General features: G+C 35.8%; 1 pseudogene; it reads right to left on the bottom strand.

Annotated features, from left to right (window-relative positions):
* Positions 1-207: 207 nt before the first annotated feature.
* Positions 208-17420, bottom strand: LOC106009579 (uncharacterized; annotated as a pseudogene).
* Between the last annotated feature and the right edge of the window lie 2736 nt (positions 17421-20156).

Below are 20156 nucleotides of genomic sequence, written 5' to 3'. Positions count from 1 at the left end.
TTTCTTATTTTTTTCCTTTGGTGGCATCTTCAGTACTTGAATCTGTCTCGCTTCCTGAAGAAGATGATGACGGAAACACATGATCATCTGAAGAAAAAGATGTCTCTGATCTATGTCTGGATCGGTGGTGTTTTGGGTTTTGCTTTTTTTCTTTCTTTTGTTTGTTTTTACTGGAAGCCGCAGGAAAACACTTGTTCTGGCCTGGCCTCACAGCCCAGGGTACTGAGCCCCAGGAGAGGCGGGCGCTGCGAAGCCCAATGTCCGGCTTCGCGGCTGGGCTCGGAGCTGAGGGAGGGGCTTCCGGGAGCGTGATTCATCAGTTCTTAAGGAGTAGAGACTCCCTGGCTCCTGAAGACCATTGCCCCATTTGTGCTTGTTTCTCTTAATAATACTCATCAGGTTATTGTGATAATCAAGGTTGCTTATGATGGCATCCAAGTAATCTTCCCCTGGGTTCTGTTTGTATGCCACGAAAAGTACTCTAAGAAATAAGCTGTATCTTGAATTTAGGTGTGGTATTTTCAAGATGTGCAAACATGAAAGTCATGATAGTAAGAATGGATAGAATGAATATAGTGTGATATTACAAGTAATCAATGTAGTGCATATGCAATATTTCAAATAGAAAAGTTGATCAAAAATATGTAGTGAATGTTCAAACTTAAAAATATATTACAATAAATGACACACTGCCACTATTCTCCCTCAAAATACTTCTTTCCAGGGATAGATTTATTACATCCCTCTTGCACCATCTAAAGCAGTTCTCGAAGTCTTGTCCCACAAGTTTCTTTAGGAAGTGTAATCACAAAAATGGTGAATGCTGCTGCCAAGTTCTATTTAATGGAAAGACAGGCTCATAAAGCCATCATTGTATATACTCACCCACCTTATCCATAAGATCTGGCAGTTTCAGACTTCTGACTCTTTCCCAAAGTCCAGAAAAAGCAAATATTTTGAATAGATTGGTGATATCAAAGCACTTAAAGCAGCTTACAAAAGAGGGTTTCCAGAAACCCTCAGTTTCAGAAACTTATATAATGATGGAATGAGTATATTGCATGAGTTACAGGGATTATTTGGTGGGAAATTAATGACAATAGGTTTTTTTTTACTGTAATGATTTTAAAATATTTTTTTCAATCACATTCTATATATTCCTTTGTACCTGTAGGTTTTCCCTTTGTTATTGAATGAGTTTTCCTGTTGGCTATTCTAAATATACTTGAAGTGTGTTTTAATTTTCCATGGCATGTCCAAATAATTTTCTTTTTGTATAGACATTGGATTGCAAGCTAAATATATATGAAATGAAATAATTAACATTCTCTTTTGCACCTTTTGTTAAACTTGATAAAATTTAATTTCAGATGGAAAAAATGATTGAAATTTCATTTTCTTACCTGGGAACAAAAATGAAAATATTTACTAAAAACCAGAATGCGATACTTTCAAACATTGCAAATTTTGAATAATTTTCCCTTAAATTTCTTATACTTAAAAGAATAAGTTCTTCAAAAGATTCTAATTGATTAACCTAATAGTTCATTCACTTTTAGAAATGATGTTGAAAAATACATAATTTTATAAGGTTATGTAGTTTTTATTTTTATTTAAAATTGGCAAGTCTTACCTGATTTAGTCTTATGAGTCATTTAGCTAGATAAACATTGAAGCCAATGCATTTCTTTTCTGTTTAAATCTTTTTAATCTGTTAGTCTTTTTCCTCCTTCTCCTCCTTCTCCTCCTCTTCCTCTTCCTCCTCCTTTCTTTCTTTTTGCCTTCTTTGCATCACTCTTACTTCTAACCAAGTCTTTATGGAGTTTGGAATTTACAATTGAGTATATATTTAATGGAAATTATAACCGCTTAAAATTTTATCATCCTCTACTGAAGCTTTTTTTACAAACCTTGGGTATTTCTGAATACTATAAGAATGTTTTATATTTCAAAAGTGAGGGATGCAAAGAATAATTTATGTAATGAATAATTATTATCTCCTGCATTGAGATATTGATTTATTTGATGTACTCATTAACTAATATGACTCATCTCGTAAACTATATTCACTGTGCTGACATGAGTAATCAGGTTATTTTTCTACATAAAGTTTCTCTAGCCAGGTAGACCAGTAATTACATGAGGAAATAAGACCTAACATAAGTATTTATAGACATGTAGAACCTTTAAAATGCACCTGTTGGGCTGGGGATTTAGCTCAGTGTTTCTGCCGCCTGCCTCGCCAAGGACAAGGTCCCAGGTTTAATCCCAGGAACAAACAAACAAAAAAAAGAAGCAGCGCTTATTATTGTAGTTATTGAATAATTGCTTAATATTAAATTTGTCTGTATTTTATGTATGTATAGTAGCACAACTGATGTAAAGCCATCACTAAAATCAAGAATTTAGATTGGACCATGAATAGGGTCCATGAATAATTATTAATTGAAATAAACAGAAGAGAAAAGTTAAAATAATTCTGACATAAGGCACCAATTTTCATAGAGGAATTGAGAATTTATGCTAATTCTCATTAAGATTTTTTTGGTGGCAATACAAAACTCACTGTGCTTCTTGTTTTTCTTCTGCTATAGTTTATCTTATAGTGAAAAAAGAGGCAAGTGATAAAATACCAACACTCTGTAAAGAATTTTCTAATTTAAAGAGTAGAATTTTAGAATTAAAAGTGAGATACTTATCTATAAATTTTTTATATCATAAGGATTTCTTAGTACAAAAATGAAAGAGTAAAAACTTTAAGTTTGTTTTTTGCAAGGCACAAATGACCCAGCTAAATTTGAGTACTCACAGAGGAAGAATATATATAAATATATAAATATTCATATCAAATAGAAAAAAACACATGTTCAGTATGTTTTGTGCTGTTGTAGAATACCCAAGACAAACTTATGATGAACAAACATTTACTGGCTCATAGTTCTTGTAGCTAGAAGCCCCAAAATTGAGAGCCTGAGCCTGGCAATGTCCCTCATGTGGAATTGCTCCACAACGAAAGGCAAAAGATCAAAATCACAACCACAAGTTGTTTACAATTGATATGAATTTAGTCATATGAATGGAGCCCTCCTAATTTTAAAAACTTTTAAAGATTTTACCTCTCAATGCTACCATTTTGTTGATCAAGCTTCCTACACATGAATCATCTATGAAACCTGTAAGATATATCACTGGTGCCCATCAGTGATGAACCACATGCTAAACCCAGAAATTGCCTGAACTTTATTGCATCTAGGTGTGACCCTGGAACTAAATGCATGAAGATAATCTTTAGATTGCATGAGTAAATCCAATATATTACTTCTAGGACTATCCCCCAAAATACTTTTTTCCCCAAATCCTGATTCTTTTTATTCACCTATTCACCGAATGAAGAGGACATAAAATACATTGAAGGAGTTGAAGACACAAATGCAGAAGCCTGTATTTGTGTAGAATAGATCCTCATCCCTGGCACACACACAGTGAACCACATATTAAGTGGGAAAGACATTTTATTGACATAAGCTACCGAAATATCAGGATTTACTTGTTACTTTAAGTACTCACTTACCTTTCAGCCTGGTACAATTGATGCATGACACCGTAAATCTGAAAATTTGCCCAAGGTCTCAAATATCAGATTTCTACAGCCCTAGATGGTCTTCCATCTGGGAAAGTTGTACAGCACAGGGAATGTGAGGAAACCCATAACTTTATAAACTCCTTATTACCATTTCTCTTCTAATTATGTAACAGAGAAAGTGAAAATAAATTCGTAGAAAATTATGTCCAAAGGATTCACTTGGGGAGAAGAGCAGAAAAATGTCACACATAATTATATAGGCATATCAAAGAATGATTCTTTTTATTTTTTCATGAAAGCAGGAGCAGGTGAGACAGATCTCAAGAGCTCAAGAACTGCTCATCTTGGGGCTGGGGATTTAGCTCAGTGGTTCTAGTGCCTGCCTCGCAAGCACAAGGTCCAAGTTTGATCCCTGATACCAAAAAAACAAAGCAAACAAACAAACAAGAACAGCTCATCTTTCTTCCTTCAACCCTTCTGTTATCTGACATACCAGACATTGCATCATGGTGGTGTCCTGACAAGACCATGTTGTACATCCTTAGTTGTCTGTGTTAAGTCATTCTTATATAACTATCTCCTATTATGTGCATGCCCCTGACAGCAGGGTTGTGTTCTTAGGTATCCTTAGGTGCCTTCAGGCTTTCAGTCCAGTAACAGTGGTTCCGCACATTCCACCCCCTCAAAGTTGGGGCATATTATCTTTATGAGTAACCCATAGAACTGACCCTTGTGTACAAAGATCATAATAACAATGACATAATATCAACATTACATAATCATAATATCCAACGGAGCACAAATAATCAAGTAACCCAGGTCTATCTGTTTTCCAATATCCATTAGTACATTCTTTGGTGAACAACTTAGCCTCAGTTGTTTTAACTGTTTCCTAATATGTAATATGTAATCACTCCTTGAGTGCAGTCTTTTCCCTCAGTGTTCACAGAGGAGGCCAATTAGGCTTTAATCTTACCCTGGCCTATGTAGCCTTGTCTAATTGTTTACACCAGTTTAGTTGTTCCCTCTAAGGAATCACCCCCAAACTTTAATAAAGGGTGATGGTCAAAGATCAATCTGGCTTCTTTCTGTTGAAGAGGGCCATAGTTGTGATTGGCAGTCAAAAACATTTCATAAAGGTCCCATTAAAGTCCTTTGACAAGCACCTCCACAATATTTGAGTTTTCTGCCACCTGGATAGTTTTCTTCAATTGTCATCCAGGAGAATGCTCTCATTGTTGAGGAAAGTCAACTCATGTTCCTTCACTAGTATCTAAATCATCTGTTTACTACTTGTAACAACACAAACAAGTTTGGTATGCATCCAACATGGGCAAATGTTTGTGCCCAGTAGACAATGCTGTCTGTGTGCTTCCATTATAGGGAGATTCCATCCTTCCAGGAGGATGCATTTTATCCAATTAAGTTTCCTTTTATTATTTCAGGACCTTGTTCTGCGAGTCAGGTATGCCTGCATCCAGCTGTACTTTTAAATGGGATCTAATGGGTTGTTACCCTTACTTTGTGTCCTTTCTGTTACTTTTGGGTCACCCAAGCCAGTAACCAAAGTGTCAGCCCTTGGTATACAGCCCAACTGTCCATGTAAACATGTATAGGTTTTTCTTCCTACCTGTAACTCTGCCCATTGGCTCAACTTGTCCGTCCTGGTTTTAAACCAGAGTGCTGGGCAGCAAGTATTGTCCACTGGGGAGTTGTGCCATGGCTATGGCCATCATTATACTAGGCCTCAGTCAGAGTCCTCTATTTCCCTTCTGTATAGGAGTTGGGTGTCATAACCTGTAGTCTATCATCTTGTACAGTTTCCTGTGTCATGTACATCCTGGGTCCCAGGGCCAAGCCCTCTATTGGGTACCTAGTCTGTACTTCCACAGTCTGTTGCCCTGTGATCCTTTCACAGGCATACAGAGAAGTGTACATCACTGCTATTGGTTTTCTAGTCAGGGTGCAGTGCAGCATACATTGCTGATAAATTTTTCATTCAGAGAATACCAACTCTTGGCTCCTTTCTACAATTGTGACCAAAAGCCAATAGAGTGCTTCTGCTTCCCTTGCATTTGTCATACCCTAGCCAAACCTAACCTCATCTACATTTACAGTAAAGGTAAAAGGAAGGGTAGGATCAATGATTTAGAGGGCTTGTACTCATGCAATTGCCCCATTTTTAATCCTGAAAGCAGCTTCTGCTGTGTCTATCTAGTTTATCTAGTCTATCTAGTCTCTATCTCCCTTCTGGGTTGTCTGGTATTATTTTTGTCTTATTCCACTAGGCAACACCTAAGAATTGGATAAAGCAGCTTCCTGTATTGTAGATATGTAAGTTAATTAGATATTTTGTAGGGAGTTAGACAGGGCCGGACCTTGAGGAGCCAACATGGAAGACAATCAAGACACATTCACTGAAAGCCAGCATTGTGAAAGAAGAGAAAGACTATGCCTGCATAGCATGAATAGCAGTGATTGATATTCTAAATAGGTATCAATCACATTGGTGGAGGACCAAGATCTTCCAAGAAAGATCCCTGACCTATCACTTACCACTGAAAATTCTTGCTCATTCCTTGTGCTCTTGCTATGTGACTTGCTTCCCCCATTGGATCCCCATTTAATCAATGTTAACTAAACCATTATACTTGTCATGATCTTATTGGTTGTTCATAGTTTTGTCGACCTTGTGATTTCTCATTGGCTCAACTGTACCTGTAAACTGCACTTGTAAGCAACTGTACTTGTAATTTCACCAGTTGACTATAGTTTTGTCTCACCTTGAACCCACCTCACCTCATAGTTTTGTCCCATAAAACACCTTTGAGAAGTCAGGTGACCAGGCAACTCACTTTCTGGTTCCTCTTTCTCTCTTAGGCAGAAGCTATCTTTCTCTCAATAAATTTTTCCTACTCTTAACCTCCATTGTTCCTGGAATTCATTCTTCAATTTTAGACAACACAAACTCGCACTTCAGATATTCTAGCAGGTTTGGGAGATACATCTCTTCCCCCAATAGCACCTGGACCTTGTCATACAATGGCCTACCCCCAGGTACCAAAGCTTTCTTCAGCCTGTGTGCACCGGGTTTCAGATCTGGCATTTTAGTTCTACCTTATCAAGCCATGCCAAGGCATCTCAGGGCCTGTCTGGTCTCATCATACTTAGCACTGCCCAAAACTTCCTGGTTCCTGGGCTTGGCCATCATGCAGGATTTAACACCACCTCCAAAAGGCTTGGGAAGCCCACCTCTCCAGCATTCTAGAGAGCTTCTGTCTAGGGCTGGCTTTGCTCATTCCTTACAACTTCCTTCAGATTGTCCATGCTCTTGGCTTTTCTAACCAGGAGATGTAATCTGGGGTCGCCACTGAACTTTCAGCTTCACTCTCTATCTTAGTTACTTTCTTATTGCTGGAACAAAACACTAAACACCTACAAGTTAAAGCAGGAAAAGTTTATTCTAGAGTACAGTTTGTGGAAGTTTCAACCCATAATCAGCTGGCTCCAAGGCAAGACATCATGGTAGAGAGGCAGAGGAGAAACAGTTCATGGTGTGGCAGGAAGGAAGCTAAGGATGACTCTTTATGTGGCTTTTATGATTTGATTTTGAGTGAATGTATAATCAGACCATGTCATGTACAGGAGTCACCACATAGTGTAGTACAGCTAATACTTTCTAAGACCTCAGTTTGAGTGTGCTCTATAGCACTGTGAATATTGGCTGTAGAAAAAGGTATGTCTAACTGGTAATTACAGAGAAGATGCACAGAATTTAAAGAGCATTAATATACAAACCAGATGATAACCTAAAATGTAGTCCTTAAGATTTACATGAAAATGCTTACATTTCAGGTTTTTAAAACAAAAAGATAATGACTTCAAGAGAACTAACTTAATCTTAACTCAAATAAATAGCAAATTAACTCAAAAGCAGGAGACCTTTTAATAAATGGTCTTTTTCTAAATTCCACACAAATTGACATAAATTAAGATTTGGAAGATATCAACACTAAACTCTAAAACTTAATATGGCATTCAGTGCAATGAATCTAAATAATTAAAACATTTATTTTCTACAGACTAATGTAAATGTTTATATTTTTTAACAAAGTTTATATTTGTAATTATAATTTTTAGTACAGTAAAAGTCAATGAACTCATATGCCTTAAATTTTAAAAAGTTGATTGAACAAGAAAGCCAAAGATCAGAGAATAAAATAAAATTCATATTCAAAAAATTAATATATTTGATGCTCTATCTGTAAAAACAGCTAATTTATAACAAGTCAGGAGATCACAATAGCTTTTCATGGTGATTAATATAGTCAGATAAATTTAAAGTTAATTTTGAATTTCCAAAAAATATTATAGAATAACACTGCACAATTACGTCTTTTTCTTATTTGATATTCAATAAAACATATGGTACAACAAAACATGTGAAGTTCTTAAAATGAAGATAAAAGAGAAAAGCAATATAAAGGGAATTTTGAATAAAAGAAATGTCATAGTTCCACAACAATCATTCCTTATTCAATTGCAAAAACTGACCATGACTGTGATCATTTGTCACGTAAACTTTTGCATCAGTCAATGTCTTTATACTACTACAAAATTATATTTTCTATAAATGTGGCAAAGCAAAGTTATAAATATGAAGATATTCAAGAGCATTGCTATTGTAACATTAGATTTTCTGTTCTAGAAAGAAAAAAATGAAAAAAAACCTTATGTTTGTTTCTGTGCTATGATATTCAATGAATGAGAAAATTATGACTAACTTTTTAAAAAATTTATTTTCTCCTTTCCATGAGATTTGTAGAGCACAAGTACTGCACCAAAAGCCATAGAAACCATTATGATAATATGTCTTGCAAGCAATGGGTTCACACAATGACCTTATAATGGAAATGTGGAAACACTATGCAAAGGACCCAAATGAAGAGTCTCCTTGCAAAGGCAACAAAATATATACATTGCGTTCTTATTACGCATAAGCCAGCTACATTTCTTTTTTTAAAGGTCAATCAATGACAGCCTGAACTTTTTCTTTTTCAATACTGGAAAGTAGCAATAAATTGCTTTCACTCTACATGGTAGGACTGTATACTCTTGGATAAGTTTTAATTCCAGAAATCACAGCAAGTGACCTTCTTTATAATATCACTATTGTTTGTCTAGTTTCTAAGATAGTCCCTGTGACAGTATTCTGAAGTTTTCACAATTCTGATATTTCTTGTCAAGTTGTCAGTCAAAAACTGAATTTACATTTAAACAGATTTTTCTGGAGGAACTTTGATTTAAGAGTCCAAATAAAACTCAACAGGACAGGGGATTCCATATATGGTAAGCCATGTCATAAAGATTTTTTTTTAATTAAGGTAAGTAAACACTTGAGAATACTGAGTAGAGAGAATATATACATAGTATATTTAAACTTTACCAAATAGTTTTTATAATATTCTCTTTCCAATGTGCAGAATCTTTTCTCTTATTTCTTGGTCACATCACATATTCTTTCAAATAACATTTGGTGAATGCAATTTGTAAGATTGATATTGTCCAATCAACACTATCTAGAAACACATTGCAAAGGAAATTGCACACTACTGAAGTCAGAGTTGATAAAGAGTTTACACAGGTAATTTAGCTTCTTTATCCACAGACTTATTGTCTTTAAAGAAAAGAATGTGAACAGAAATCACAACTAATCCTGTGTAAGTTAATTTCCCCTAAGGTGAAATTGCTTTTGGGTGATTTTGATCAGGTCCTGTAAAATTAGACCACAGTGATTGTTCGATAGTTATTGTATATCAGAATTATTTGTGGACTTTCTGGTATAAAACAGATTCTTAGTACTAAAACAGAATTAATGAACCTAAACACTGGGGGTTGGGAAAAACATAAGGTTTGGGGATAAAAATATCTGAGTTTTCTTGCACAAAATGCAAAAACTGGTTAAAAGTGATAATATAGTCAGTATTATATTTAGGTCATTTGTTCATCTTTCATATGCTCTGAAAATTAGTGAATAGGCGTTTTTTTCTTGATTTAGCTGCATAATCATACTTTTCATCTCATCCGAAAACTGACTTATAGTTTGTCACAAATTCAATATGATACTTTTCATGAGAGGAATGCAAACCAAGGTAGAGGACAAAGCGTGCAATTTTTTTTTAACAGATGCACTTATGTTTCAATCTTAATTCATCTATTTCAAGTTGGGTGAAATTTGGCAAGCTTCTCAAATTCTCAGAGACTCAGTTTCCTCTACCTAATAATAATGTTTGCAAAATAAAGTTGCCCAATGAAAACCGCAAGATTATATATTAATATAAAATATCATGCATGTTATAATATACATGTTAACATCTTCAAGTAATAGAATTCACTCAAAAGAATATTCACTCAAAGAATAGTAATACCCCAATATTTTATATTACAAATTTTGTGCCTGTGCATATAGAATTGATTGTAGATACTGACCTTAACATAGAAAACATCACATGAATTAATTCTTTCCTCCTAGATATCTGTTCAGCTTGCTCCTTCATTTTCTATAGGAAATTTTTACAAAATATTCTTAGAGCAAGAACTTTCTTACCACCCTATCAATAATTTCACCCACTATCTATGTCTCCAATTTTAAAAATTTTGTTGATCTACACTTTGCCACTAGCTAACATAGTAAATATTTTACTTATAGTGTGTGTATAATTACTTATTCTCTTACACGTTATACAGGCCACCCAAATAAATGATGTTCTTTTTAATCTATCAATATTCCATTGAATTTTGAAGACCCAGAACAATGCTTGCACATGATAATTACTTGATACTTCTTTAAATAATAAAAATGATAACTGAAAAACCACAGTATGTCACAAATTGAAGACCAGTTTGAGGAATCAGAAGCCAAATTCCATATTAATTTTCTTGAAATGCCAAAACTATTTAAAGGCTTTTTCAATTTTAATTCAGAAATAGTGTTATAATCTGAATATTCTTATTCAACAGATCTTGGGTGATCCCTAAGTTTTTTCATTCTTATAAATCTAATTCCTGCTTCTATTGCTATTCCTTGGACCTCACTTTGAGTTGCATTATTGTAAGCTATTACAGATTTATCAAGGCCATAGAAAACAAAGATAATCATTATTTACAAATATGAAAGCTAGTTATGCATAACTTTGTTATCTAAAAATTTGGAGCCTTTTACTTAATTAATATACTCTTTCATTTTTAATAAATTAATAACATGTAGCTCATTGAACATTTATAAATATTGATTAAGTCTATGTATAAAAGGAGAATACTGCTAGTTGCTACCCAGATAACCCTTTAAATACTGGATGATTTAGGTATGGCCTCTAGCTCCCTACCACCATATACCAGGTAAAAATATAACCAAGCCAATTTCCACAAGTAACAGTTTATTGACAGCTAGGAATCTCAATTAGTCTACATATATATGATATATATATAACTAAACATTAGGAAGTTCACTGCATGAGAACACTAAAGAGCATTCTCAATCTTCTATGTATGAGGAGGAATTTAGAGTGAACTATCACAATGTTATACTTTTATGCATATGAATCACCTTGGTGAAACAGGAGTGACAACTGACTTCCAGCGTGAGAGATAAAATCATAAGTTGTAAGGAAGTAGGGTTATAATAATAATAATAATTATTATTATTATTATCATTATTTCATTGTTATTACCATTGCAGTGCTGGTAATTGAAGTCAGGGCTTTGTATACACAGAGCGAGTACTCTAAAACCTAGCCACATTGCCATTCCCTTTTTTTTATTAGCACATGCTTGCAGTACACAATGATTACATTCCTGGTAGGGAGTCAGTTCGTGCAAATACCACATCTTAACTCTTTCTGCATTGACTTCTTCTCTTCTCTTTCCCCATCCCTCCATCTCTTGATTCTTTTCTCACTTCATAAAGATTTAGCCTCATACTTCCTATTACCTATCTTATATTTTGCTTTCTATTTATATTTTGGGTTTCTCATCTAAGAGAATCTATGTAATATTTAAGATTGGGTGTCTGATTTACTTCCCTTAACGTTATGGTTCAAGGTGCATCATTTTCTTACAAATAACTCAAGTTTCTCCTTTATCACACAGTAGTATTTCAATGTGTGTAAATGAATTTACATTATCCATTCATTTGATGATATACATATAGACTGCCAGTTCTTTTTTATTTCCTTGAGATAGAGTTTCACTATGTTACACAAGCAGGACTTCCTCTCAACTTTCTTGCGTTGAAAAGACTTCCAAAATACGGTGTTCTAAAAATTAAAAATAACAGAATAAATAATGAAATACTGCATTTGAACTCAAAGTGTAAAACAAATATATGAGTTCATATTTACATAAATAATTTATTAAATAGATCAATATATGGAAACAATTTGTATAGATTTTCTAAATAGTGTATATCACTGTCACCCTCCAAGTAGCATCTCAGTCCTTTCTGCTTGAATGTGGGATGAATTTGACATTTTTTCCAAAGAATGTGCCATGTTAAGAAGACAGAGAGTAGTGTTATAGTGGAAAATCATGAAACATACTGTACCCATCTAATTAAGGTTTTCATCACCAGGCTTTAATTTATATTCATTGCCAATATCATACACTAAGAAGATACTTCTTCCTCCAAATCTACATAACAGCCTTATACAAAAACTTAAGTAATCGTCTACAAAGTGAGTTATCAGTATACTTCAATAATCTTAAAATCATATAAGACAAGAAAGAGTGATGGACTGTCATAAGTAAGAGAAGAATAAGTAAGCCTGGAAATTAATGCAATGTGGTATTCTGAATCAGAAGTGGTAACAATAATAAGACCATAATTGGAACAAATGTTAAAATCTGAATAAAGCCTATGGTGTAATTATGACTACTAATGTAATATTTTCTTAGTTTTAAGAAAGATAGCCTGGGTATGTAAAATGTTAAAAATTAGAAAACTTTTTAAAGGATAAGATGAACTTTATTCTGTTTTCAAATTTCTGTAACTGTAAATTAACTCTAAAGTAGAAAACTGAAAGTGAAGGTATATAGATAGCTGTATCAGTGTTTATTAGAGAAACAGATATAACATGAGATATATAAATATATACAATTTACAAGATAGGCTTATGATGACCACACACAGAGTCAGATGTGGAAGCGTGAAAAGTGCCTATCTCATACTGGAAAGCAAAGGATTTAGTTGAAGGCCTAGAGCTCAAGGTCTAGAGTTCACTGCAGAAATACAATGGGTCTGCAATGAAAGGCTGAAGAGTCTGCCCCATAAACCATGAGATGACATCTAAGGTAAAGGCAAAGACTGGAGGTCTTCCAAAGAAACAGAAGCAGATCTATCCTTCTTCATTTACCCTTTATACCATCCAGGCTACAAGCCACCCTAGGATGGATGTTCCACACCAAGTACTATGTTGGGACAATTTAGTTGGGCATTATTTACTCAAGTTGACACAATCAATCAAATATCACAATCCATCCCTTGTCAATGTGACAATGGAGCACATTTTTTTATTCATTCATTTTATTGGTACATTTTAGGTATACAATATAATGACATTCATCATTGGGAATTTGAACTTTTCATGATATATCTTGGTTTTTATTTTTTTCCCATTCTGCTGCCCTCCCTTCAAGCCCTCCACATATCCCTGTTAACAAAGACATTGTTTCTAATTTTTCCTTTTCTAATATTTATTCCTTTCTCTTCTTTCTTTTCCCCTACCCCTCCCATTTCTCCTTCCCCTTTAGACTTTTTCTTCCTATTTCACATTATCTGTTATACATTTTGATCCTTATTTACACTTTTAATTTCTCACACCAGAGAAACTATTCAGTATTTGCACATGTGCATCATATTGGTTTCACTTAAGAGTATGACCTCAATGTGCATTCTTTTGGCTATAAATGTCTAAAGAGATAGATCAGCTAGACAAAAAATAAACAACAAAATACTAGAACTCAACCGAACTCTTGAACAAATGAACTTAACAGATGTTTAAGAGTGTTCTACTCCACAAAATCAGAATACACATTCTTTTTGGCTGCACAGGTAGTTCTCCAAAATAGATCACAGACTTGCTCATAGAACATGTGTAAGTAAATGCACAAGAATGGAAGTTATCCCCTGTATTTTATCAGACCATAGTGTGATGAAATTGAAAATCAATAGCAAAAGAAACCACAAAAATTTCATAAACACATGGAAATTGAACAACACACTTCTGAACAAACAATGGATCACAGAAGAAATTAAACAAGAAATCAGACAGTTTCTACAATTAAATGATAATCCCAATAAAACATATTGGAATCTATGGAACACAATGAAAGCAGTCTTACAAGGGAAATTTATAGCAGTGAATACTCATATTAGGAAAACAGAGTGAGCTCAAATAAACAACCTAATGCTGAACCTCATGTTTCTAGAGAAAGAAGAGCAGGACAAACCTAAACCTCCTACAAGGGAGAAAATTCTAAGGATCAGAGCAGAAGCCAATGCCATGGAGACTAAGAGCATGATAAAAAATCAATGAAGCCAAGAATTGGTTCTTTGAAAGAATAAACAAAATTGACAAACCCTAATCAACCTGGAAAGAAGGGGCCCAAATCCATGTAATTAGGAATGAAAAGTGTGAGATTACAACAGATCCAGCTGAAATGCAATAGATCATCAATACCTACTTTGAGAACCTATACACCAATAAGATGGAAAACACAGAAGAAATGGATAGATTCCTAGATATATATGAATTACCAAAGTTGAACAAAAAAGACCTAAAAATTCGAAGTAACCCAATATCAATCAATGAATTTGAAAACTTACCAACTAAGGAAAGCCCAGGTCCTAATGGCTTGACTGCTGAATTCTACAAGACATTTAGAGAGGAACTGCTGCCACTACTGTTTAAACTCTTCAATGAAATTGTAAGGGAAGCAATACTCCCAAATTCATTCCTGGAAGCAAGCATCACCTTGATCCCCAAAGCAGAGAAAGACCCAACTGAAAAAGAGAACTATAGGCCAATCTCACTAATGAACATAGATGCAAAAATCCTCAATAAGATACTGGCAAACATAATCCAGAAGATCATACACCCTGACCAAGTGGGATTCATCCTAGTGATGCAGGAATTGTTCAATGTATGCAAATCAATAAATGTAATATACTGTATTAATAAAGCTAAGGACAAAAACTATACGATCATCTCAATAGATGTGGAACAGATTTCTTTCAACCATAGTCTCCAGATCCAAAGACAAGTTCATAATTATACCTAATATGTTGTAACTATCCTGCATATAAACAGAAATGCACTGATTCCCTTTCCAGAAGAGAAGGTAAGATTTCTTTGGGTGATTCTTACTCTTTCATAACTTATAACATAGGCTCAACAATACCTAAGAATCAATACTATGTCTATCAACATTATATTACATTGGAATCACATTAGGAGCAACTATTACAATTACAATCCTCATATCTGTAGTTGATCATGGGGTTGTATATGGTATTTAGAAACATCTTCTACTACCTTATACTTCCTCGACCTTCAGCAAATCTTGGTTCTTTCCCTGATTGGATGACCCACACCTTCATTCCTAAAGATTCTGGACCATTTCTCATTCTATCTGGATTAGGTTCTAGTATTTTCCTCCTGACTTTAATAATAGGGCATAGTATTACTAGCAGGTGCCCTGAGGGGTCTCCTGCACTCTAAGTATATTCTTCCTTTTGTCCACTGTGGAGCAATAGTCCAATTTCCCCCTTGATATTCTGGGTCAGTCATGCCTGGCAACACTGTGACTCTATTTTTAGCTTGTTTCCTCAGAGGCATGAGGAGACCAAATGACTGGGGAGAAGTCTTAGCTTCCAGTTCAACGGTATCATTGTTGTGCTCTCTGGTACAAATCTTCCCCTCTCTGGAACTAAGACTTCTAAGCGAGCTGAGCATAAGGTAATTGGAAAAGGAAGCAAAAATTTTCTAATGGTTCACTGGGAGTAATGGTGAATGGTACCATTCCTACTTCCACCCCTTGATTTCTGAACCTGTGAATCCTGGCTTTGGGAAACACAGCACTATATGCTGGACACTTATTCAAAGCATATATAGCCTTGTGAAGAACCTTGCCTCAGCCTCGCTAGCTGTTACCACCTACTTGGTGCTGTACCTGTGTCTTCAAAAAGCCATTCCATCGTTCTATCAATTCAGGTGCTTCTGAATAGTGAAAAAGAGAGCATGACAAGTGAATTTCATGAGGAAGGCCCATTGCCTCACTCTTTGGGCATAAAATGTGTCCCTTGGTCAAAGTCAATGTTGTGTGGAATTTCATGATGGTGGATAAGGGAATATATGTCCACGGATAGTAGATTTGGCAGAAGCATTACATGTAAGGAAGGCAAATCCATATTCAAAATAAGTATCTATGCCTGTAAGGACAAAGCACAGACCTTTCTGTGATGGATGTGGTCCAATATAATCAACCTGCTACAAGGTCACAGGCTGATCACCCTGGGGAATGGTGTCATTCTGGAGACTCTGTTGCTTTAAGAATGCCAGTAGCCAAATCATCCTTGGTGAGTGGGAGTCTATGTTGCTGAGGCCACGCAGACCCTCCATCCTTTTCACCATGACCACTCTGTTCATGCCCTATGGGCCAGTGACAGGGTGGCTGAAATAGGAGGTTGACCACTATCTATAGAACAGATCACCTTATCCACATTTGGTAAGTGTTTACATGAGAAACAAATAATTTTACATCCTTTGCCCATATGGAGAGGTCAATCCATATCGTGCTTCCCCAAAAATCTTTGTCACTAATATTTCAGTTATGTTTCTCCCAAGTTCCTGACCATCTGGCCAGATCATTGACTACAGCCAATGACTCAGTATACAGTCACACCACTAGCCATTTCTCCTTCCAGGAAAAATGTACCACCATGTGCACTACCTGAAGTTCTGCCCACTGTGGCAATTTTCCTTCACCACTGTCCTTCATGGATGTCCCAGAAAGGGGCTGTAATGCTGCAGCTGTCCATTTAAGGGTGGTGCCTACATAAAGTGAAGAATCATCTGTAAACCAGGCCCTAACCTTCTCTTCCTCTGACAGGTGATCGTATTGCACATGCCATGAGCTCACAGGTGCATGCTGGGAAGTAGAAGACAATAAAGCAGGAGTAGGAGCCATGGGCATTTGAGTAACTTCTTCATGTAATTTACTTGTACCCTCTGGACCTACTCTGACTCAATCACATATGTATCATTTTCTTTAATTATAGAAGGTTGCTATGCATGTCCAATCTTATGACTCAGTGGATCAGATAATACCCAGGTCATGATAGGCAACTCAGATGTCATGGTAACCTAGTGTCCCTTAGTCAAATGTTCAGTTTCCACTAAGGTCCAGTAGCAGGCCAAGAGCTGATTTTCAAGGGGAGAGTAGTTGCCTAAAAGCCTCTGCTGTGATTCGTCTATGGGGCCTGCCAGAGACTCCAAACAGCATCTCTATTGGCCACTGACACTTCAAGCACCATTTTATCTGCTGGATCATATGGCTCCAGTGGCAGAGCAGCCTGCACAGTATCCTGGCCCTATTGTAGAGGCTTTTCTTGTTCTGGGCCCCACAGAGTTAGGTTTGGAAGAGTGCAAGATGTCTCTGTGCACCAGGGATCCGAAGGATCTGGTTTAAGGACATGTAGTGTCCCATGTGAGTCCATATCAGGAAGCTGAAGGGTCTGCTCCAAAAGGCTTGAGATGATGTCCAAGGTGAAAGAAAACATGGAAGCTCCTCCTAAGAAGACAGAAGCAAGCCTTCCTTCTTCACTTCCCTTTTATAGAATTCTGGTGACAATCTTCCTTAGGGTGGGTCTTCCACACCCATAAATATGCCAAACTAATTTAGTTGGGCATTATTTACTCAAGCTGATACAATCAGTAGACTATCACAACCATAAAAATGCAATTTTCTATTTCCCCACAGTGTAAGAGTGGGAATTAATATATGTCTAGTAATTATCAAGTACTATGTTAAATACATTTTTATGTAATCTTTGTCACAAACATAAATTGGCATATCCCTATTATTCTGGTAAGAAAACAGCAAAATAATTTGCGCAAATTTAGAACTGTGACATAAAAAGGAGCTGGATGTTTAATTTGACCTGGTTAATTTCAAAACTATGTTTCCAGGGGTAAATTTCTTTCACGGGCAATTTCCTTTATGCATGGGTACAAAGTAATTAGGCTAAATGAAAATTAAGAACAAGCAAAACTATGACTGGCATATAGAATACCTTCTTAACAAAGGTCTATTTGTATTTTTAATTTGTATTTTAATTTTTAATGGTCAATATACCCCAAGGAAGAAGGATCAAATTATTTTATATAGGTTTTTTTTTTTTTTTTTTACTGATGAAATAGACTTTCTGCTTCATTAAATTTCTTTCAGAGATTCTTAATATATCTTGTCCTTGTTTTATTTTACTAAAATGTTAGTTTTGGCGACTTGCATTCTTTTAATTTACTAAATTATTTTCCTTTAAAAATCTAATTATATATTCCATAAAGTTAAAGAATGCATACCAGTAGTCATAAAGATGTTTAAAGGACAATGAAATTTTTATAGACAGTTGAAAGTAATGTTTCCCTGAAATAGTATGCTCTATCTTATAGATATGCTATTAAGTAGATAATTTGTTTGACAGATGTATCATAACTAATAAAATTATTTAGAAAATATGGAACATATTTTACTGAGAGTATTGAGGTATTTTGAGAATCCATACATGTTTTGGGAGTTTCTGTAACAGGGTTGAAGAGGAAGCAGAGAGAATGTCAAGAGAAATAGATCCCTGAAGGACCTCCATCCTTGAAGTTCTCAAGGACCTCCAAGCATTTCTTTCCTAATAGACAAACCCAAATACTTTAAGATCTTCTGTCCACTGAAATGATTTCCTAGATTACCAACAAGTGCCATATTTTTCTCAGGTGTTCAAGTTCTCAAATCAGATTATAAGGAAATGTTTCTGTCTATGATTTGTAGTCCGTTTCTTTTTAATCACAATTTGTTCTTCAAATTTCTAGTTAGTTTTAAGCCAATCATTTACTTCCTACAATACATTTTTGAATCTCTAGGACTTGTGTTTAATAACAATTTTGTGACAGTATAGGAAAAATTTGTTTATCATATCTTCTATGTAACTCATTGGAGGCCTTCCAAGGTAAGTGGGACAGTATTAATTGAAAGATTCATATGTTAGTTTATCCTAAATGCAAATATCAAGATAAAGCTGAATTGCTCTGTAATAAAACCAATAAGAGCACTAAAATAATTCATAAACATTAGGTATTCAGAAAAAAATTCTTAGAAAATTAAAGGAAAGAAAAAGTAAAAAGAAAAAGCTGACTCTGGAGTATAAAACTATGTTTATTTCTTTATTGATAAGATTAATAATAGAAGCATTTCTTCTTTGTTTTCCAGATAGAAACTATAGAATATATGCATTGCTCAGTCATTTTCTGGTTAATGTAGTTTAAAAACCCCCAAACCTGTGAAGTTTTACTGCACAGCATGAATAAGGAACAAGAGTACTTTAAGCCACAGGGAGAGAAGATAATTGATAACTTTTAAAAATGGTAGATTAGAGTCACGCGGAAAACACAGAATCAGCCCGCTGCAGACAGGCAGATCTGCGGATGTGGTCCCGAGGTCACTAGTCGTGTATAAAACAACAAATGAGCCCGCACCCCCTGCAGCAATCCACTGGAACCCCCGCGCCCCGTTCCTTTGGCCTCTTCTCTGTACAGCCACCTGCTTCCACACTGCAAAGACACAGAGGACACCAGGACACCAGACCACTGTACTGGAGCTAATCACGTACTCAGCATTTAAAGAATTCCTGCACAGAGGTAGGGGTTTCTGAGCCACTGTCCCACTGCTCCTGGTCCAGAGAAAGGGGCTGCCTGGCCACCATCCCTCCTGACACTCCCAGCTCAGACAAAAGGGCTTTGGGGCTGGGGTCCATCTGGCCAAACCTGGCCCAGATGTAGGGGCTTCTGACCGCCATCCCACTGCTTCTGGTCCAGAGGAAGGGGATTTTGGGCCACCATCCATATAGCCACTCCCAGCCACTGGGTCACCTCTCCCAGCTCAGAGGAGGTGAGCTGCATGGATCAAAGAGCACCCCCCTGCCCCCCTCCAGTCGAAATGAGAAAACATATAAATAAGTCTCAAAACCAGACTTCTAGATCACCTACAGCAGCCCCAAAGGGAAATGAGATGTAACACTCTGATACTCCACCACCTGGACCCACTGAACTGGCAAAAAAGGGGATCTGGAAAAAATGAAATCAGAAATAATTTTTCACATAGCAGGAGAAATTGTGCTCCTAGTGCGAGACATGATTAATAAATCTAGAGGGGAGCTGAGGAACATGAGGGAATCCCAACATAGGAAACAAATGGAATCCATAAAACAGATGCAAATAGATTTCCAGGAGAAGAAAAACACCATTGA

The sequence above is a fragment of the Heterocephalus glaber genome, unplaced genomic scaffold (genome assembly GCF_053883595.1).
Source record: "Heterocephalus glaber isolate CG9 unplaced genomic scaffold, H.glaber_assembly_v1.0 deba00001509, whole genome shotgun sequence".
NCBI lineage: Eukaryota > Metazoa > Chordata > Mammalia > Rodentia > Bathyergidae > Heterocephalus > Heterocephalus glaber.
Note: the sequence above shows the minus strand (reverse complement) of the source record. Positions and strands in the feature narration are given on the sequence as shown.